The sequence below is a fragment of the Macaca nemestrina genome, chromosome 4, assembly GCF_043159975.1.
Source record: "Macaca nemestrina isolate mMacNem1 chromosome 4, mMacNem.hap1, whole genome shotgun sequence".
In the NCBI taxonomy this organism is placed as follows: domain Eukaryota; kingdom Metazoa; phylum Chordata; class Mammalia; order Primates; family Cercopithecidae; genus Macaca; species Macaca nemestrina.
Genome location: NC_092128.1, coordinates 88,400,915 through 88,422,754, shown reverse-complemented (window position 1 = coordinate 88,422,754; position 21,840 = coordinate 88,400,915). Strand labels below are relative to the sequence as shown.

The following is a 21,840-nucleotide window of genomic DNA, read 5'->3' as shown; positions in this document are numbered from 1 at the left end:
TGGGACTCAAACCCCATCCAACCAGCCCAGAGCTGGAGCTTGCAGCACTGCCCAGATCAGTTCCCTGCTGTCGCCACCCTCGATTCATCCCTGTATTCATCCCTGTATGAGAACTGAAGCCAAAGGCAGAGCTTTTCCGGGTTCCATCTCAGCTGGGAATATGCTTGTTGGGGCAACCCAAAATTTCCGTCAATCTATGAATGTCTGTGAATGACGGTTAAGGCATGCTAGTATTGATTTTGGGGTTACACATAAATTATAGCTGGTAGACAAATCTGTAAACAGGAAATCCATGAATAATGAAGATCAACGATGCAAGGTAAAAAAATTAAAATGTACAAAGAGGTGTACAGTGAAAAATATGTCTCCTTTTCCCTCTCCTTAGATTTCTGGTTCTTGTATCCCTCCACCCCCATCCTCAAGGAACTGCTATTATCAATTTCTTATTTATTCTTTCAGAGATAACCTTCTAATAGCACCTTGGACAAAATGAGTGGTTAAAAATGGGGGATTTGAATTTAAACAGATCTGGCTTTAAAAATGCAAATGTGGGCAAGTTATTCAAACTCTCTAAGCCTCAGTTTCTTCAACCCTAAAACAGAGGCCTCCTAGGTGGGCTGACAGGATTAAACAGCCTCATGTATGTAAAGTACCTGTCACTGTAAAGGCCTGTATGACAGCTGTGATCTTCACCTCCAAAGCACTGAGCTTCCCAAAGACTTCTTATTTATTTTTATTTTTTGCAATGCCACGGTTTCTTATAGTTTAATGTTTTGCATGCCAAGGTGGCATTGCAAAAATAAATAAATAAATAAAAGAATAAGAAGTCTTTGAGAAGCTCAGTGCTTTGGTTAGACCCAAAGACTTCTTATTCTACACTGTGGTTCTGACTTTAGCTGTTTCACTGCCTGTGGCTCTCCCACACATCCTCAACCTTGTGTGGGAGATGTGGGTTCAATGTCATGTGAGGCTGGAGAGAGGAGTTTATTAGCTGGAGCCATTCTATGCAGGCTAAGCCACCACTTCTAGTTAGGATTTATGGAAAGGATCACAGGATTTTTTATTTTTTTAAGAACTGGTGTAAATCAGGGCTTAACTTCAGCTTTAACCAAACACAGAGAGGGGAAACAGGAAGAAGAGAGGGGCCATTTCCTTATTCAAATAAATAGGGTAGTGTCACTTCACTCAATGTAGGCATCTAATAATGCACCCAATGTTTTTCCCTTCTTTCAAGTGGAAGTCTATCTCTAGTGGAGAAACCAGTTTCTTCCCAGGAAACCTAAGCACTCTGTCTATCCAAATAAATTTCAGGCATTAACCATACTTGAAAAGATCTCTGTAAAAATGGCTTCCTTGAAAGAATTAAATAGCATCCCCTCTCCCAGCCATTGTAAATATTTTTCAACTGTACATATATTTTCATTTGCTAGATGTGCTACCATTGGTAGAGCCTTTAGGAAGGATTCAACATTTGTGCTATCATTTTTTAAAAGAAAGTTGTTGTATTTGACTCACGTCTGTCATGCAGTCAATCTGCTAGCATATAATAAAATTAAAAGTGAAATAGAAGACCATGTCATGGGGAAATGGGTCTGTATTTGAATTATTTAGCTTCTTTATGTTATCAGGCAAAGCTGTCTGGAGCTTGGTTGTTACTGCGTGTTCAGAATCCTGGCATTTCTCTGCCTTGTGTATCTTCGAGATTTAATTCCTATTGACTTCAAAGGGAAAAAATATACATCAAGTTTCTGCAATTCTCCTGCCTCAACCTCCCGAGTAGCTGGGATTAAAGGCACCCGCCACCATGCCCAGCTAATTTTTGTGTTTTTAGTAGAGATGGGGTTTCACCATGTTGGCCAGGCTGGTCTTGAACTCCTGACCTCGTGATCCACCTGCCTTGGCCTCCCAAAGTGCTGGGATTACAGGCGTGAGCCACCGCGCCTGGCTGGAGCTAAAATCTCTTCAAGAACTGATATGTTAATATATTTTTTTCCTTTATTGTTTCAATCACTGCTACTTCTTTGGACTTCTATTTAACTGAAAAGTGTTTGAGGAAACATTAGGATTTTCTGCTGCTGGATTTCACCTGAACCAGGTTGTGACAGCTAGGGAGATATAAGCAACATGTGGTTTTCCTGGCTATGGTTTGTGGAAAGGGATCCATGAAAGTAGTTGTTATCCCAAGTTTTAAATATGGCATATTTTCATGGGAAATGCATTTACTTAAATATTTTGAGAATATCCACCAGGTGCGGTGGCTCATGCCTGTAATCCCAGAACTTTGGGAGGCTGAGGAGGAAGGATCAACTGACTTCAGGAGTTTGAGACCAGCCTGGGCAACATGGTGAAACCCCATCTGCACTAACAATCTGAAAATTAGCCAGGTGTGGTGGCGGGCACCTGTAATCCCAGCTACTTGGGAGGTTGAGGCAGGATAATCGCTTAAACCCAGGAGGTGGAGGTCGCAGTGAGCTGAGATTGCACCACTGCACTCCAGCCTGGGCAACAAAGTGAGACTCTGTCTCAAAAAAAAAAAAAAAAAAAAAAAAAAGAAAAGAAAAAGGACACCCTCCTACTATTTTTCCTTAAAAATATAACTTCTTCAGCAGAATGCCAAGTACACACAATTATTTCAGTTAAAATGAAACATTAAAGAAGAAATGGTAATCTTATAGCTATGCATCCAGTTCCTACTTCAGCAAGCACTGCTCCAGCCCTCGTCCATGCCCCATAAGAGTTTACTCGCCTCTGCCATTTGGTCATAAAAGAGTGGGGAAAAAAGAAATGTAAAAAATGCTGCTTTAGAGGCATTTGTTCATCCTCCACTCATTTTCGTCAAACATTATTTGAGCATCAACACTATCCTAGGTATTGTAGCCATCTCGAACTTAAGAGCACGCTTCTGCGGAAATCAGTTTCAATATTGTGCACATGATTTCAAGGTGTTTTATAACTGTGTATCATACAAAGCTGCAAGCTGCATAATTGATGGGAAGACATATATACTCTTGAATTAGAAGAGACTGCTTTAAAGTCTTTGCTCTGCTATTTCGGATTAGGCAAAGCTGCTTTCCACTATGCCTTAGTTTTTTCATCTGTAAAGGGAAATAATTGTATTTGAAATTGTATTATGGAATCTATGCAGATTCCATGTATAATGTTTAACATATAATAATATAAAAATTGCTAACATTTATTGAAGCCCTACTATATTTCAGATACTAAGTATTTCATGTTATAAACATAATTATCCTCACAAAAGCACTCTAAGACATTATCCCCATTTTGTAGAAGGGGAAACTGAAGCAGAGATGTTAAATGCATTTTCCCATGTTACACAAGATGCGTTTCAGGTATGTGCCTAGGCAGTCTGGCTCAAGAGCCCAAGTTCTAGCCTCTTTGGTCTATGAGTTGCCTGGCACAGCCTTGGTCTAGGGAGGGCAGGTATATACTCTGCAGGGTCCAGGGCAAAACAAAAATGTGGGGGCCTCTTTTTCAAAAAAACAAGAGAAAAATGGCCTTAAAGGTAATAAAATATAAAACTTGCTACCCTGTCTCTCTCTCGACTGATCATGGTATTTTTAATTTGATATTTAATGTTATGTTCTTTTGACCTTCCCAGGCACCTGGGGCACATGGGCAGCGCACAGGCTGCTGAGGCCCGCTTCCCACCAGCTTTGTGGGCGGTGGCCAATCCCGGTTTCTCACAGTCCACAATCTCAATCCCCGGTCATGGCAATGCCTAAATAGACTGCACTTGGTAGCAGGATCAGAGTGTGCAAGAGGCTGCCGCTAGCAGAGTCATTTGCCCAACCCACGGCGGTGCCGCCAAGGCCATGTGTTTCCTTGAGACATGTGTTGGGGAGGGAGTTGGGGACCGTGGGTGCGTCCGACGTGGCTCCTCCCTGCGCAGTCACCTCCAGGGCAGAATGCAGGCCTCTCTGTCGGTGCACTTGACGCAGTGGCCCCCACTGGAGGGTGGCAGCAGGGGCTGGGCAGGGAGCCAGGAAGGGGAAACTGGATCAAGTTCGGGGTGTCAGGGGCTGAGGAAGCTGACTGAGAACACATCTCGGAGGGGTGTGGATGTGCCAGAGGCAGGACTGCATGTGAGCTGGTACTGCGAATCCCCTATATAACTTCCAAGATGAACTTACTAAGAAATTCAAGACAGTGATTGACGAGTCTTAATAACCCAGTGCAGGGCCCTTTTGAGGAAGACCCTGTGCAACCACTGGTCACACGCCCTGAAGCCTGCCCTGGGTTTAGGAATGAATGCTTTTCGCTCCTCCCGGATAGACGCAAAAGGAACTGTAGGGCTCTTGGTTGTAGGGCTGTCGTTTTTTAACAGGTGTTGAGGATTTCCTCATTGTTCTTGCATGAATAATACAAAACAGCCCCTTTGGACCAAGGTAATGTTGCAAATCAGTACATTCTTTTGTTCTTTAAGTTTTTGTTCGTTTGTTTGTCTGTTTATGGTGATGAGCGGTAATTACAAAGTGCTATGAAAGGACTGAGGATTGTTCTTTCCTTCTGGATCCTTCAAGGATGTTTTTTTCCTTTAGGACTCCCTAAAGACTTAAATCTCATATACCCACAGGGTCAACATGGTCTAATTCCAGAGAAATGACATGGATTTCTACTAAGAGAGACCACATTTACATTTGATGTGGATATATAATATTTTCCACATGTGACCACAAAGTAACCCAAATTCTCCATCACAGGAGACATGATTACAATTTTAAATAAACCCAGATCAAACAGCAGGTGATGAGAGTAAATAAAACTCTGATTGGTGAGTTCTTTCTTCCTGCCTCTGAGGCTTCCATTGAATAATTAATTCAATTTTAGAAGCCACTTAAAGATGCTGGCTGAGGATTATATTGATAAGAGCAATGAGATATACTATATACCGCCTTGCCACTGCTTTTCCTCGTCACCTTGAGTACATTCTTTGTGCGGTTTCTTGCAAAGTCAGGGCAATGTTATGCTCTCATGTCTTTTCAAGAGTATGTGGCTGTGAGGTGTAGACGACAGTCATTGATCTTAGTTTCTTTAGACCCTTTGTCATGTAGTCAAAAGAACTAGAATGTAGTCAAAAGAACTAGAATATAGTAAGTGCCCTACTATTCCATGTGGTACTTTTAAAACTGGAGTGTCTTGTGTCAGGCCTCTGAGCCCAAGCTAAGCCATCATAGCTCCTGTGACCTGCATGTATACATCCAGATGACCTGAAGCAACTGAAGATCCACAAAAGGAGTGAAAATAGCCTTAACTGATGACATTTCACCATTGTGATTTGTCCCTGCCCCACCCTAACTCATACGATATATTCTCCCCCATCCTTAAGAAGGTACTTTGTAATGTTCTCCCCCAGTCCTTAAGAAGGTACTTTGTATGCCTATTCCAAACCTATAAGAACTAATGATAATCCCACTACCCTTTGCTGACTCTCTTTTTGGACTCAGCCCGCCTGCACCCAGGTGAAATAAACAGCCTTGTTGCTCACACAAAGCCTGTTTGGTAGTCTCCTCACACGGACGCGTGTGACATTTGGTGCCAAAACCTGGGACAGGAGGACTCCTTCAGGAGACTGGTCCCCTGTTCTTGCCCTCACTCCTTGAGGAGATCCACCTATGACCTCGAGTCTTTAGACCAACCAGTCCAAGGAACATCTCACCAATTTCAAATTGGGTAAGTGATCTTTTCACTCTCTTCTCCAGCCTCTCTTGCTACCCTTCGATCTCCCTCTCTCGCTACCCTTCAATCTCCCTGTCCTTCCAATTCCAGTTCTTTTTCCTCTCGAGTAGAGACAAAGGAGACACATTTTATCCATGGACCCAAAACTCCGGCGCCAGTCACAGACTCGGAAAGACAGTCTTCCCTTGGTGTGTAATCACTGGGGGCACGCCTGCCTGATTATTCACCCACATTTCATTGGTGTCTGATGACTGCAGGGTTGGCTGCCTTGGCCATTCACCCACATTCCCTTGGTGACAAGTCAATAGAGGGTACTTCTGCTTTGTCTGCTCACCCACATTGCAGCCCAGGGCCGCTCACCCAGCCCCTTCTCCATGTTTCTACCCTTCTCTTTAAACTTGCCTCCTTCACTATGGGCACCTTCCACCCTCCATTCCTCCTTCTTCTCCCTTAGCCTGTGTTCTCAAGAAGTTAAACCCTCTTCAACTCTCACCTGATCTAAAATCTAAGCGTCTTATTTTCCTCTGCAACATCGCTTGGCCCCAATACAAATGCGACAATGGTTCTAAATGGCCAGAAAATGGCACTTTTGATTTCTCCATCCTACAAGACGTAGATAATTTTTGTCAAAAAATGGTCAAATGGCCTGAGGTGCCTGACGTCCAGGCATTCTTTTACACATTGGTCCCTCCCTAGTCTCTGCTTCCAATGCGACTCTTCCTGAATCTTTCTCCTTTCTCTCCTGTCTGTTCCTTCAGTCTCCACCCTAAGCTCTGAGTCCTTTGAATCCTTCCTTTCTACGACTCATCTGATCTCTCCCCTTCTCCTTGAGGAGAAGGCTACTCGCCAAGCTGAGCCAGGTCCCAATTCTTCCTCAACCTCTGCTCCCCCACCCTATAATCTTTCTGTCACCTCCCCTCCTCACACCCAGTCTGGCTTACAGTTTCATTCCGCGACTAGCTCTCTCCCGCCTGCCCAACAATTTCCTCTTAAAGAGGTGGTTGGAGCAAATCAGTTAGCATTTAGGCTCTTTTTTCATCAAATATAAAAACCCAGCCCAATTCATGGCCCTTTTGGCAACAACCCTCAGATGCTTTACTGTCCTAGACCCCCCAGAGGAAGGCTGTCTTATTTTCAATATGCATTTTATTACCCAATCCCCTCCCAGCATTAGAAAAAGCTCCAAAAATTAGATTCTGGCCCTCAAACCCCACAAAAGGACCTAATTAACCTCACCTTCAAGGTGTACAATAATAGAGTAGAGGCAGCCAAGTAGCAACCTATTTCTGAGTTGCAATTACTTGCCTCCACTATGAGAGAAATCCCAGCCACATCTTCAGCAGACCTGCAGCAGCCAGGTGTTCCTCCAGGACTGCCTCCCCCGGGATCTTGCTTCAAGTGCCAGAAATCTGGCTACTGGGCCAAGGAATGCCTGCAGCCTGGGATTTCTCCTAAGCCATGTCCCCTCTGTGTGGGACCCCACTGGAAAGTGGACTGTCCAACTCGCCCAGTAGCCACTCCCAGAGCCCCTGGAACTCTGGCCCAAGGCTCTCTGACTGACTCCTTCCCAGATCTTCTTGGCTTAGCGGCTGAAGACTCACACTGCCCAATTGCCTCAGAAGCCTCCTGGACCATCACGGATGCTTTGGGCAACTCTCACAGTGGAGGGTAAGTCCGTCCCCTTCTTAATCAACATGGAGGATACCCACTCCACATTACCTTCTTTTCAAGGGCCTGTTTCCCTTGCCTCCGTAACCATTGTGGGTATTGACGGCCAGGCTGCTAAACCTCTTAAAACTCCCCTACTCTGGTGCCAACTTGGACAACATTCTTCAATGCACTCCTTTTTAGTTATCCCCACCTGCCCAGCTCCCTTATTAGGTCAAAACATTTCGACTAAATTATCTGCCTCCCTGACTATTCCTGGGCTACAGCCACATATCATTGCCACCTTTTCCCCCAGTTCAAAGCCTCCTTCAAATCCTCCCCTTGTGTCTCCCCACCTTAACCCACAAGTATAGGACACCTCTACTCCCTCCTTGGTGACCAGTCATACACTCCTTACCATGCCATTAAAACCTAGTCACCCTTACCCCACTCAATGCCAATATCTCATCACACAGCAAGCTTTAAAAGGATTAAAGCCTGTTATCACTTGCCTGTTACAGCATGGCCTTTTAAAGCCTATAAACTCTCCTTACAATTCCCCCATTTTACCTGTCCAAAAACTGGACAAGTCTTACAGGTTAGTTCAGGATCTGCACCTTATCAACCAAATTGTCTTGCCTATCCACCCCATGGTGCCAAACCCATGTACTCTCCTATCCTCAATACCTCCCTCCACAACCCATTCTGTTCTAGATAAACCTAGCTGACCCCATAAATCCTAAATCCTTTCCCCACTCCCTTTTCCATTTCTTAAAAAACAGCCCTAAAAGCTGCTCCCACACTAGCTCTCCCTAACTCATTCCAACCCTTTTCATTACACACAGCCAAAGTATAGGGCTGTGTGGTTAGAATTCTTACACAAGAGCCGGGACTGCACCCTGTAGCCTTTCTGTCCAAACAACTTGACTTTACTATTTTAGCATAGCCTTCATGTCTGCATGTGGTGGCTGCTGCTGCTTTAATACTTTTAGAGGCCCTCAAAATCACAAGCTATGCTGCTCTTACTCTCTACAATTCCCATAACTTTTAAAATCTATTTTCCTCCTCACACCTGATACATATACTTTCTTCCCCCCTGCTCCTTCAGCAATACTCAGTCTTTGTTGAATCTCCCACAATTACCATTGTTCCTGGCCCAGACTTCAATCCAGCCTCCCACATTATTCCTGATACCACACCTGACCCCCATGACTGTGTCTCTCTGATCCACCTGGCATTCACTCCATTTCCCTATATTTCCTTCTTTCCTGTTCCTCACCCTGATCACACTTGGTTTATTGATGGCAGTTCCACCAGGCCTAATCGCCACTCACCAGCAAAGGCAGGCTATGCTATAGTATCTTCCACATTTATCACTGAGGCTACCACTCTTCCCCCCTCTACTACCTCTCAGCAAGCCGACCTCATTGCCTTAACTCGGGCCCTCACTCTTGCAAAGGGACTATGTGTCAATATTTATACTGACTCTAAATATGCCTTCCATATCCTGCACCACTATGCTGTTATATGCGTAGAAAGAAATTTCCTCACTATGCAAGGGTCCTCCATCATTAATGCCTCTTTAATAAAACTCTTCTCAAAGCTGCTTTACTTCCAAGGGAAGCTGGAGTCATTCACTGCAAGGGCCATCAAAAAAGCATCAGACCCTATCGCTCAGGGTAATGCTTATGCTGATAAGGTAGCTAAAGAAGCAGCTAGCGTTCCAACTTCTGTCTCTCATGGCCAGTTTTTCTCCTTCTCATTGGTCACTCCTATTTACTCTCCTACTGAAGTTTCCACCTATCAATCTCTTCCCACACAGGCAAATGGTTCTTGGACCAAGGAAAATCTCCTTCCAGCCTCACAGCCTCATTCTATTCTGTCGTCATTTCATAACGTCTTCCATGTAGGTTACAAGCTATTAGCCCACCTCTTAAAACCTCTCATTTCCTTTCCATTGTGAATATCCATCCCCAGTCCTCCATTCTTGACTCCCTCTTGGAGTGGGTAGATGATCTTTGCTGACAGGGCGCCCTCCAACGCTTTCACCCTGATGAAGTCCTATTCTTTACTTTTATACGCACTCTTCTTCTCGTTCTCGTTCTTATGCCACCCTCTACCTCTCCCCAGCTATCTCCACCACACTATCAATCTCACTCTCTCCTAGCCATTTCTAATCCTTCTTTAACAAACAATCGCTGGCTTTGTATTTCTCTTTCCTCCAAAATCACCGAGGCCTCAATTTATTCACTGCTGAAAAAGGAGGACTCTGTATATTTTTAAATGAAGAGTGTTGTTTTTACCTAAATCAATCTGACCTGGTGTATGACAACATAAAAAAACTCAAGGATAGAGTCCAAAAACTTGCCAAACAAGCAAATAATTATGCTGAACCCCCTTGGGCACTCTCTAATTGGATGTCCTGGGTCCTCCCAATTCTTAGTCCTTTAATACCTGTTTTTCTCCTTTTCTTATTTGAACCTTGTGTCTTCCTTTTAGTTTCTCAATTCATACAACACCGCATTCAGGCCATTACCAATCATTCTATATGACAAATGCTCCTTTTAACAACACCACAGTATCACCTCTTACCCCAAAATCTTTCTTCAGTTTGATCTCTCCCACTCTTGAATCCCACTCTGCCCCTAATCCAACTAGAAGCAGCCTTGAGAAACATCGCCCATTATCTCTCCATACAGCCCCCCAAAATTTTCACCATCCCAACACTTCACCACTATTTTGTTTTGTTTTTCTCATTAATATATGAAGACAGGAATGTCAGGCCTCTGAGCCCAAGCTAAGCCATCATATCCCCTGCATGTATGCATCTAGATGGCCTGAAGTAACTGAAGATTCACAAAAGAAGTGAAAATAGCCTTAACTGATGACATTCCACCATTGTGATTTGTCCCTGCCCCACCCTAACTGATACAATATATTCTCCCCTGCCCTTAAGAAGGTACTTTGTAATATTCTCCCCTAGCCCTTAAGAAGGTACTTTGTATGCCTATTCCAAACCTATAAGAACTAATGATAATCCCACCACCCTTTGCTGACTCTTTTTGGACTCAGCCCGCCTGCATCCAGGTGAAATAAACAGCCTTGTTGCTCACACAAAGCCTGTTTGGTGGTCTCTTCACACAGACGTGTGTGACATCTTGAAATTGTTAGGATACCAAGTAGGTTTATAGTTGGAGATGCTGAATGGCACTAATAATGGTAATCTCAGAGAAAATAAATAAGGACGAGTATCCCACTCTCAGAAACTTCTAGAATTTAGTAGAGATGGTTTCCAAGAACTTTTCTTTTTTCTGCATGAAGAAAGGGGAAAAAGTAGACTGCTTTTCTTCTGCTATTTGAGATTGGGAGTCTGGTATGTTAGAGAGTAGGTGCTTTGTTTTAATCTTGTTTCCGTTCTTTTATTCTCAGTGTAGGTTCGTTTCAAGATTCTTAATTTTTCATTATTCCTTTATTTTTCTCCATATTACTAGTTATCATCTGACTTACTGTACATTCACCTGGTTATTAGTCTATTGTCTGTCACCACCAGCAAAATAAAAGTTTCATAATGACAAGGACCATGTGTTTTATTCTCTCCATACCCAGTGCCTTACACAGTGACTGGAAGATAGTGACAATAAGGGTTGACAATCACTAACACTTACTAAATATTTATTATGTGCCTGACAATGTTCTGAAGCACTTGATATTTATATTACTTGATCCTCACCATAGCTCTTTGGAAATGTCAAATTTTTATCTCCATTTTACAAATGACAAAAGTGAAGCTTAGAAAAATTAAGCAAATTTCCCAAAAGTCACACGATTGGAATGTGGGAGAGGCATGATTCAAACCTAGGCCAAGTGGTTCCTGCATTTGCAGCTAACCGCCAAGTTGTGAGGCTGCTCCATGGGAACAGGAACCTGGGCTGTCTTGTTTCCTGCTGTGCCCCCCACCCGCAAACACACACAAAGCTCCCAATAAATATTTTTGGAATAGATGAAAGTTCAGCCTGAAGGGTAATGTTCCTGGCAGAAGGAGTACTGGTCATGAAGAACAAAGAAAAGCCCGAGGCACGTTCTTGGGACTGAGCAGCCTGGTGGGATCTGTTCTCAAGGGTAATGTGGAGGCTGCTGTCTCCATCATGCCTGTGCTTCCCCCTTCTCCTTCTTTCCACCCTTGTCTCACCTACATGTGCACTGCTGGGGGCAAGGGCTGCTCTGGATTTGAAGAGAACAGCTCTGGGAGAAGCCTCCAGGGCAGATCTGCCCATACATCCAAGCAACAAATCCCTTTGATGTGCAGCTGAGTCAGTGGTGTTGGCGGAGCCAGCCCATCTCCTGCTCAGCCGTCAGTGTCCTGGATCTCATCACAGGCCCCCACAAGTTGTTTAGTCCAAGAAACGTGTGGACTCCATTGACTCATGTTGCATTAATTTGATGTCTTTCATAAGTAGCTCTCTCTGGGGGCAAGCCTTTGACGTCCCCTTCTCATGTCAAACTAAAAATGCTCTGTGGTGTGTGTGTGCATGTGTTCAATGACTGTGGCTGGGCCCAGAAAGCATTTGGATCAGCTTTTAAAAATTAAGTATAAGGCATTCAATGTATTTTCTTCTCTCTTGTTGTCATACAGCTAGTAAATTGTAAGAGAGTTCAAGGGCAGCTTTGGAAAAGAACAATACTTCAGTGTGTATGGATGTGTGTGCGTTCACACAGGCTTGTGCACCTGGGTAGGAGGGAAAGGGCAGGTAGGAGGTGGAGGTGCATTATAAGGCTAAGTTTCAAGTATAAAAACAAAGGTGTTGCTTCCTCTGGGACTGTTAAGCTTTGCAGCCCATTAACGCAGACAGTGGGGGATCGTTGCAATTTGCATGCTTGGAGGTAACATATGCAACTCCTACTTGGACACAAAGGCTGCCTTGGGAATGAGGTTGCTAACCACAGTTGAGGGAAAGCCTTTCAACTAAGAAGGAAATGAAAGAGGCCTTTATTTGTGGGCACCTGACAAGCTGAATCCTGCTTCTGTTACTAGGGAATTCGTTTTAGGATCAAAGTATGATATAAGCCCATAAAAACTGAACAAAGAAATAGAATTGCTGCTTACTAATCAAGTTCTGATAAATATAAAGGATGCCTCAGGACTATTTCATACTTTCATACAACAAAGGAGATATGTAATAGTATAAAATTCATTTGGCAGCCAAACATTTCTTATCACATATTCTCATATGAGAGTTTGTAAGGTTTTCCTTTGTTTAATATCTTGAATAAGGAAATGGATTCATGCTTTTAGTTTATATCAGTGTTTTTGTTTTTTAAGCTAATTTTCCTATTTTTACTTATAAAGTTTTGGTGTCTTGATATAAGGTCCTTGGGAAGATGGTCACAGCAGTCATGATTTGCCTTTGCTTGGTGATCACTGTACTCCCTGTCTTGGCACTACAAAATCTCATCAGCACTTTGAAAATCTTGAAAACTGTGATGTTAAATAAGGAGTAATGATAACAAATAATGTATTAAGTCCATGTTAAGTATTTTTACATGCTAAAAGCGGGTTATAATAATCTTTGTATTGGAAAAACTCTTTCTAGATTATTTCTGAGAGCAGGGTAGTTAATTTAGTTATCTTCTAATACAGAAGAAAAAAGGCAAAGTTCTCTCTCCTCTTGGAGTCTACATTATTTTTGGAGGAAAGACCATTAGCAATAGCATAATAAATAAGTAAAATATATAATAAGTTAGAAGTTGATACATGCTATGGATAAAGAAAAGTAGAGTGGGGAAAGAGAAGATATAGGCAATTTATAATATGATGCTCAGGTTAGGCCTCATTGAGAAGATGACAGGTGATTGAACAATTGAAACAGGCAAGGAAGTTAGATGTATGGATATCCGGGGAAAGAAGATTTCAGAGAAAGGCAAAAGCCAATGCAAAAGCCAATGTGTGAACACACCCGGCATGTGTGAGGAACAGTAAAGAAACCTGTGGGGTGGGGGTGCAAACAAGTGAGTGGTGAGATTTGAAGTCACAGCAAAGGGGAGTCTTCTGATCTTTTAGGTCTTGTAAGGTTTTTTACCTTTACTCTGAAAAGGAGGGACCCATTGCAGGGTTTTGAGCTAAAAGATTACTTTATCAGACTTGTTTAAAAGCATAAGTCTCTGTACTCTGGAAAGGTAATAGTAGAAGTAAGGAAACACTAGAAGGCTATTGCTAGAATTTTTGTGCATTAGTTATCTAGTGCTGTGTAACAAGTTACTCCCAAAGTTTTCAATACATGTTAAAACAACAAACATTTATTATCTCATGGTTTGTGAGTCAAGAATTTGGGCAAGGTTTAATTGGGTGATCTGGTGCAGGGTCTCCCTTAAGTGGCAATCAAGGTGTCAGCCAAGGTTGTAGTTGCCTCAAGGCTTAATTAGGGCAATATTCACTTTTATGCTTACTCATATGGAAGCCAGTTCCTTGTGGGTTGTTGGACTGAGGGCTTTGGTTTTCTTTCTAGATATTAATTGGAGACCACCCTCAGTTTCTGGCCAAATGTGCCTCTTAGGCACATTGTAAGGCAACTTACAACATGGCAGCTTATTTCAGGAGAGCAAGCAAACAAGTGAGCAAGCAGTAAGAGCCAGGGAGAGAGAAAGCACGCATAAGATGGGGGCCACAGTCTTTCAAAGCCCATTCAGAAGTGATATCCCTATAGCTTTGCCAAATTCTGCTTGTTAGAAACAAATCATTAAGTTCAGCACACACTCAAGGGGAAGGAATTGCACAAGAGTGTGAATACGAGGAGATGGGAGTCATTGCAAGCCACTTTAAAAACTGTCTAATATGCTCTACCCTTCTGTAGGTGACTTCAGGTACCTTGTGTAATACTTCTGAGTTTCGTATTTCTACTTATTATTTTTGAGATAGAATTTCTTGTTGTCCAGGCTAGAGTGCAATGGCAGGATCTCAGCTCACTGCAACCCCCGCCTCCTGGGTTCAAGCGATTCTCCTACCTCAGCCTCCCAAGTAGCTGGGATTACAGGCATGTGCCACCATACCCAGCTAATTTTTGTAGTTTTAGTGGAGATGAGGTTTCACCATGTTGGCCAGGCTGATCTTGAACTCCTGACCTCACGTAATCTGCTCACCTTGGCCTCCCAAAGTCCTGGGATTACAGGCACATATTTCTACTTTTAATTGAAAGTCTATTCACACACTACTCTACAAGTAGCTTAATCTTAGTTTAAGTAACTAGCCAAAGTGTACGTAGCTAGTCAGTGATAGCGATAAGGTAAGTAGTACTTAAACCCTGGCAGTCTGATTCTACTACCTATTACTCTTAATCTCAGAGGACACCAGAAAAGATAAAAATGTCTGAAACTATTCTAAAAAATGCGAAGTGCTATGTAGTACAAGTAAATAATGCTCGCTACTATGGACACAAGAATATAAATGCTTAGTTTTAAAGAATGTTCGTTCCAAAAGATGATACTGGTGTCAATTTTCCTGTGTGGAGAAATTGAGCAATGTTGGCCAAAAGATGGAGCCCTTCCATCTTTCCATGTGGTGGAAGCAGAAACAAATTCCTGCTGCAGCCTGCTTTTATGCAGCATGGCAGCACTCAGATGCTACTTGGACTAAAGCCACATGGATTTTGACCTAGAGTTCAATAACTTGGGCTGGAGAAGAAAGGTTGGTTTGGGAACAGATGGAGAGTTTGACTTACATGGGGCTGGTTCTGATTTTAACCAAGAAGGCATGTGGCTATGACAGGGGCAGAGTGGCCTCACAGGACCCTGCAGTGGAATGAGGCCTGGATCTGAGTGAAGTCCACTAGGGTCTAGGGAGTTCAGGGCAGAACCTTAGGGCTTGAGCCAGGCCGAATAGTAGCAATGTGAGTAGAAGCAGGCATCACATTAATAGAACAGAATGAGGCAAAAGCCTTGGCGATACTTGGCTAATATTGGCAGTTTCAGGCATTCTAATATTAATACAGAAATTGCAGCTGCCTCATGGATAGCTGTGCATAGTAGCTCTGTTACCCTCCTTTTATTTTATACCATCTGTATTATTATATTTTAGAGGAGTTTCTTGGTACCATATAGTTGAATTTTATTTTGTTTTTGTTTTTAAGACAAAAACAAATAAAAACATAAACAAATACAAATCTATAATTCTATACCTAGTGAAAATATTTTTTAGAAATGAAGGCAAAGTGAAAGTTTTTTAGAGAAACATGAAAACTAAGAAAATTCAACACCTAACCTGCATTGTGAGAAACATTAAAGGATGTTCTTCAGGCAAAAAGAAAATTATACCACATGGAAATTTTAATCCACACAAAGGAATAAAGAGTAAAATAATTCTTTTTTTGTTTTTGTTTTTAAGAGTTTCGCTCTTGTTGCCCAGGCTGGAGTGCAATTGTGTGATCTCAGCTCATCCACAACCTCTGTTTTCTGAGTTCAAGCAATTCTCCTGTCTCAGCCTCCTGAGTAGCTGCGATTACAGGCATGCACAACCACACCTGGCTAATTTTGTAATTTTAGTAGAGATGGGGTTTCTCCATGTTGGTCAGGCTGGTCTCGAACTCCTGACTTCAAGTGATCCTCATGCCTTGGCCTCCCACAGTGCTGGGATTACAGGCATGAACCACCACATCCTGCTGAATTTTGCTTTTTTATCTGGGCTGACAATCTCTGTCTTTTAATTGGAGTGCTTAGATTGTTTATATTTAATGTAAATGGTGGCATGATTGGTTTTAAATATAGCATTATGGTATTTGTTTTTTATTTGCACCATTTGCTCATTTCCCTTTTGTTCTGCCTTCTTGTAGATTAACTGAGCACTTTTCAGGATTTAGTTTTATCTTCACTGCTGGCTTATTAGCTATACCTCTTTGTTTTATATTTTTGGAAATTATTCTAGGTCTTAAAATATGCACACTTATAACTCACTACAGTCAACTTTCAAATATTATAGAGCTTCACATATAATGTTAAATCTTTCAACAGTATACTTCCATTTTACTCTTCCATCCTTGATACTATTGTCATATATTTAATCTCTGCATATATTAAAGATTCTACATATACTTATTGTTTATGTTTAAATAGTCAATTATCTTTAAATAAATTTAAAAAATGAGAAAAAATTTTAATTTACCCATATATTTACTATTTCTTTCACTCTTTATTCCTTTGTGTAGATTAAAATTTCCATGTGGTATAATTTTCCTCCTGCCTGAAGAAAATCCTTTAATGTTCTTACAATGCAGGTTAGGTGTTGAATTTTCTTAGTTTTCATGTTTTTCTAAAAAACCTTCACTTTGCCTTCAATTCTAAAAAATATTTTCACTACGTATAGAATTATAGATTGGTATTTGTTTATTCTTTTTTATTGTAAAAACCACACATCATAAACTTTACCATCTTAACCTTTTTAAAGTATGTAATTCATTTTTAAGTGTAGAGTGTAATAGTTTTAAGTATATTTACATTATTGTAAAACAGATTTCCAGAATCTTTTTATCTTGCGGAACTGAAACTCTATACTCATTAAACAACTTCCCTCTTTATGCTTGCTGCAGCCTCTGGTAACTAACATTTCATTTTTTATTTCTATGAATTTGATTACTTTGTAAACTTCATAAAAGTAGAATCATGCAGTGTTTGTCATTTTATGGCTTACTTATTTCACTTAGCATAAAATTCTCCAGGTTCATCCATGTTGCAATATGGGATAAAACTTCCTCCCTTTTAAAGGCTGCCTAGTATTTCATTTTATGTATATGCCAATTTTATTCATTCACTCATCTGTCAGCAGACACTTGGGTTGCTTCTACCTTTTGGTTATTGTGATTAGTGTTGTTATGAACATGTGTATGCAAATATCTCTTTGAGACCCTGCTTTCAATTCTTGTACATATATACCCAGAAATGGGATTGCCGGACCATACTGTAGTTCTATTTTTAATTTCCTGAGGAACCGCCATACTGTTCCAAAGCTATTGCCCCATTAAATAATCCTACCAGTAGGGCACAAAGGTTCCAACTTCTTCACATTCCTGCAAACATTTGCTATTTTGTTTTCTTGTTTTTGTTTTCATAGTAGCCATCCTAACGGCTTTGAGATGATACCTTATTGTGGTTTTGATTAGCATTTCTCTGCTGATCAGTGATGTTGAATATTTTTCCATATGCTTGGTTGGCCATTTATATGTTGTCTTCAGATAAATGTCTACTCAAGTCCTTTGCCCATTTTTAATTGGGTTATTGTTTTTTTTTTTTTTTTTTTTTGCTGTTGAGTTGTAAGAATTCTATTTTAATTTTCTAAATATTTAATTTTGTTCTTTCTTCAGTTTTGAAAGATCCAGGAGTTCTTTATGTATTCTGGATATTAACTCCTTATCAGATACACGATTTGCAAATATTTTTCCTATTTCATAGGTTGCCTTTTCAATCTGTTGATTGTGTCCTTTGATGGAAAAAAGTTTTAGGCTTGATATAGTCCCTTTGTCTATTTTTGCTTTTGTTGTCTGAGGACATTTATTTATTCTTTCAGTACTTTAAGATACTGTTCTTTTGTCCTCTGGCTTGCATAGTTTTTTTTTTTTAATTTTTAATTTTTATGGGTTCATAGTAGGTATACATATCTATGGGGTACGTGAGATGTTTTGATACAGGCATGCAATATATAACGATCACATCATGGAAAATGGAGTATCCATCCCCTCTAGCATTTATCCTTTGTGTTACAAACAGTCCAGTCATACACTTTTAGTTATTTTTAAATGTGCAATTAAATTATTATTGACTATAGTCACCCTGTTGTGATATCAAATACTAGGTCTTGCTCGTTCTTACAATTTTTTGTACCCACTAACCATTCCCTACCTTCCCCTCAGCCCACGACTACACTTCGCAGCCTCTGGTAACCATTCTTCTGAATTCAATTGTTTTGACTCTTAGATCCCACAAATAAGTGAAAACAGAGCTTGAATAGTTTCTGAAGAAAAGTAAGAACAGTCTGTGGTATTTTTATCTTCGTTTCTCTGTATTTAATGTGTTTTCTTTCCTCAGGCTGTTTCTTAAAGATTTTCTCTTTTTACTGCCTTTAAGCAATTTGGTTATATTGTTCTGTAGTGTTTTGTGTGTGTTTTTTTATGTTTTTGTATTTTTCTTGGTTGAGGTTTGCTGAGCCTCTTTGTGCATTTACAGTTTTTCAATTCTGGAATATTTTCAACCATTATTTCTTAAAAATTTGTTTCTATTCACTTCTTTCTCCTTTTGGAACTCCAGTTTTACTTGTGTTAAAGTTCTTAATGTTCTTCCACAGATCACTGAGTTCTGTAAATTTTTTTTTAGTAATTTTTCTCTATGCTTCATTTTGCATAATTTCTACTGCTGTCTTTGAATTCACTGATCTTTTCTCCTGCAGTTTCTAATCTGCTATTGATTCCATCTAGTGATATTTTAACCTCAGATATAATATTTTTCATCTAAGTTTCTATTGACTAATTTTTTTTTTGTTATGGCCCATATTTTTCTGCTGCTTCTCATATCTAGTTGTTTTCGTCTGGAACATGTGGCAGACAAGATGTATCTGTTTGAATCTTTTAAAAAGAGTTTTTAAGGGCATATCTGGAGTAGTCTTTATACTAGAGGTAATTTAAACTCACTTTTTAGGTTGGCCCTTCTGTGGTCTTCACTGGCTGCTACATGCATCCCATGGGGCCTTTGCATTCTCACTGGCGGAAACTCAAACTATTCCTGGCCTTGTGTGAGCTCTAGGAATTGTTTGGTTTATAACTCCTTGGTACATTTTCTTTTCTCAGAAGTCATTCTTTGCCGTACCTTAGGGTGTTTCATACTCTACAAGTGCATATTGATATTCAGACATATATTCTAGAGTTCCCCTGTGCTGATTTCTAGAATTCTTTCTCTGTATCAGCTCCAGATTTTTGGGTATTCTGGCATGTAAGTTAAAGCCAAAGCCCCCTTATCCTCCTGAACCTCATCTTTGTCTTCTCCACTCAGTGAGATTGCAGTTTGGGTTTCCCCTCCTTGCTCAGCAGTTCAGAAATTGCCTTTAGGCAAAGAGCCTGGGCAGTCATAGCACTCTATTTCCTTTTTCCCTGGGATCACAGTTCTCTGTTGCCTGTTGTCCAGTGTCTGAAAATAGTTATTTCCTGTATTTCGTTCTGCTTCTTAGTTGTTTACAGAGGAAGGATAACTTCAGATCTTGTAGTCAGAAGTGGTTTTTGCCCTAACTGTATTGAAAACTCTCCTTATGTAGATTTATGCAGGCCTAGGATACAGACCTAGTAATGAAAAGCACTTTGATTTTTGAAAGAATTGAATTAATGAATGAAGCATGGAATTAGGTTGAGCCACATGAAGTTGACAATTATTGATGATTTTAACCCATACAATTTATATGGTTCAATTTTGTACCTTGGCTAATTTGGATTAGCTAAGGAAAGCAGACTCAAGTAAAGGTAATTATACCTTTAGAGTGAGATCTCAGGCAATGATGATGGATCCTTTGTTTCCTGTGCATCTGGCAACCTTAGAAAACTTCTGTTGAATTTATTTTTCTAACAGAACATGGTAGGTCTATCTATGTGGGCTTTGGGTTTTTAGGTCCAACTATTTTCTTTGGAGAGGAAGATTCTTTCTGTGATTGGGTTTACAGTTTATTCAAAGAGTATATCCCTATTCCTCATAGGATCAATTGAGTCATGCCCCAAGACAAGGGGTTTATAAGAGGAGACTTCAGCCTTATCGTCATCAGGGGGATGGAGCACAGGGACTCAATCTTTGTGAACTGGGTTGGGAATCTTTTAGCAGGATGGTGGTGGAATTCCTTTTAAGGAAAACAGTGTCACTAAGGACATAGGCATGTTATTGGTTGTTGAGTTTGTGGTTGTGGTGGCTAGGAAAGACAGAGGATTTGATGACCTATGATACGGGGTAGGTAAGACTATATTATTGTCTCATTGTTAAATGCATGAAATGGAGAATGAAACTTAATAAATACCTCAGCAGGGGATGATCAAAGAAAAAGCCAAAGTTGCTGGATTCACAGTTAATTACCAGGTGTGGTTTTAGTTTCACTATTTCATATTATTGTACAGTAAACAACACACGCATTTAGAAGAAAAGTGTTCTATAGGTGACCAGACTGTAATGAATTTCACTTGCCATCACAGGATACTAGTCTGTGAAAATTATTGTAGCTTCTTGCAAATTATTAATGAGCTGACACATGGCCCAGTGGGTTTGGCATCCTTGCTTCTCAGAGTGCATATTGCCCTTAAATGTCAGTGGTGTTCACCATATAAGAATGGATAGATGGTTGTTATGGCCTGAATTCTGTACCCCTGAAGTTTATATATGGAAGTCCTAACCCCTGGTCCTTCAAAATGTGACCTTATTGCAAGGTAAAGTCTTTACAGAGGTAATCAAATTAAAACGGGGTCATTAGGACAGGTGGACCCTAATCCATTATGACTGGTGTCTGATCAACAGGGGGAAATTTGAACAAAGAGATATGCGTAGTGGGAAGACAATATGAAGGGACACCGGGAGGAGATGACTGTCTCCAAGCCAGGGAGACAGGCCTGCAACAGATCCTTCTCTCACAGCCCTCAGAAGGAACTAACTCCGCCAATGCCTATATCTGACTTCTAGCCTCCACAGCGTTGTGAGACAATGAATTTCTGTTGTTTAAGCCACCCATTTTGTGATATTCTGTTACAGCAGCCACAGTAAACTAATAAAAGCATCTTTGCTGAACTACTGTCATAGACTGACTTGGTAGGAGAAACATGTTAGGAGCAGTGGGCCATCAGGAAACTCCTTGAAGCTGTGAGACTGTTAGATGGGGTGGGCGGTTCTTGTCTTTATCCATTTTGTGGATAGACACAAACACCACCCAACTGAGCAGAATAGGGCAAGGCAGCTGACCATGCCAAAGACCTCTAGGAGCTTTTACCCAGCGCTCATCTGAGTGGGAGGAGTTTAGGAGAAGTTGAATTTCCTACGTGAGTTGTAAAGAGATGTTATGGCTTCCAAAGAAATTATTTGAGGTGCATAGATGGTTGGGAAGAAAAACTCATAAACGCTAGCTTTTGCCATTGACATTTAAAGAAAGTTAATAATCTGCAGCAGAGTTATTTTATACTCCACTGCTCTGAAAGATTATGATTACATAATCAGAGTAAGATTACATACTCTGAAAGATTATGAGGTATAAAGCATATGTATGAACCTTAGTATTTTAGTTCATGTTTAGGACTTCTGAAGGTCTACACTATTTCTCCCTCTGCCTGTCTGTCTCTCTCTCCCTGTGAATTATGTGGGTGACAGTGCACTTTTTTTTTTTTTTTTTGAGATGGAGTCTTGCTCTGTCGCCAGGCTGGAGTACAGTGGTATGATCTCAGCTCACTGCAACCTCTGCCTCCTGGGTTCAAGCGATTCTTCTGCCTCAGCCTCCCAAGTAGCTGG

General features: G+C 40.9%; 1 protein-coding gene across 4 annotated transcripts in view; it reads left to right on the top strand.

Annotated features, from left to right (window-relative positions):
• The window catches only part of LOC105475640 (sorting nexin 13), a 469,096-nt gene that overhangs the window by 260,978 nt on the left and 186,278 nt on the right, over positions 1–21,840 (top strand). The gene's annotated exons all lie outside the window — the stretch shown is intronic.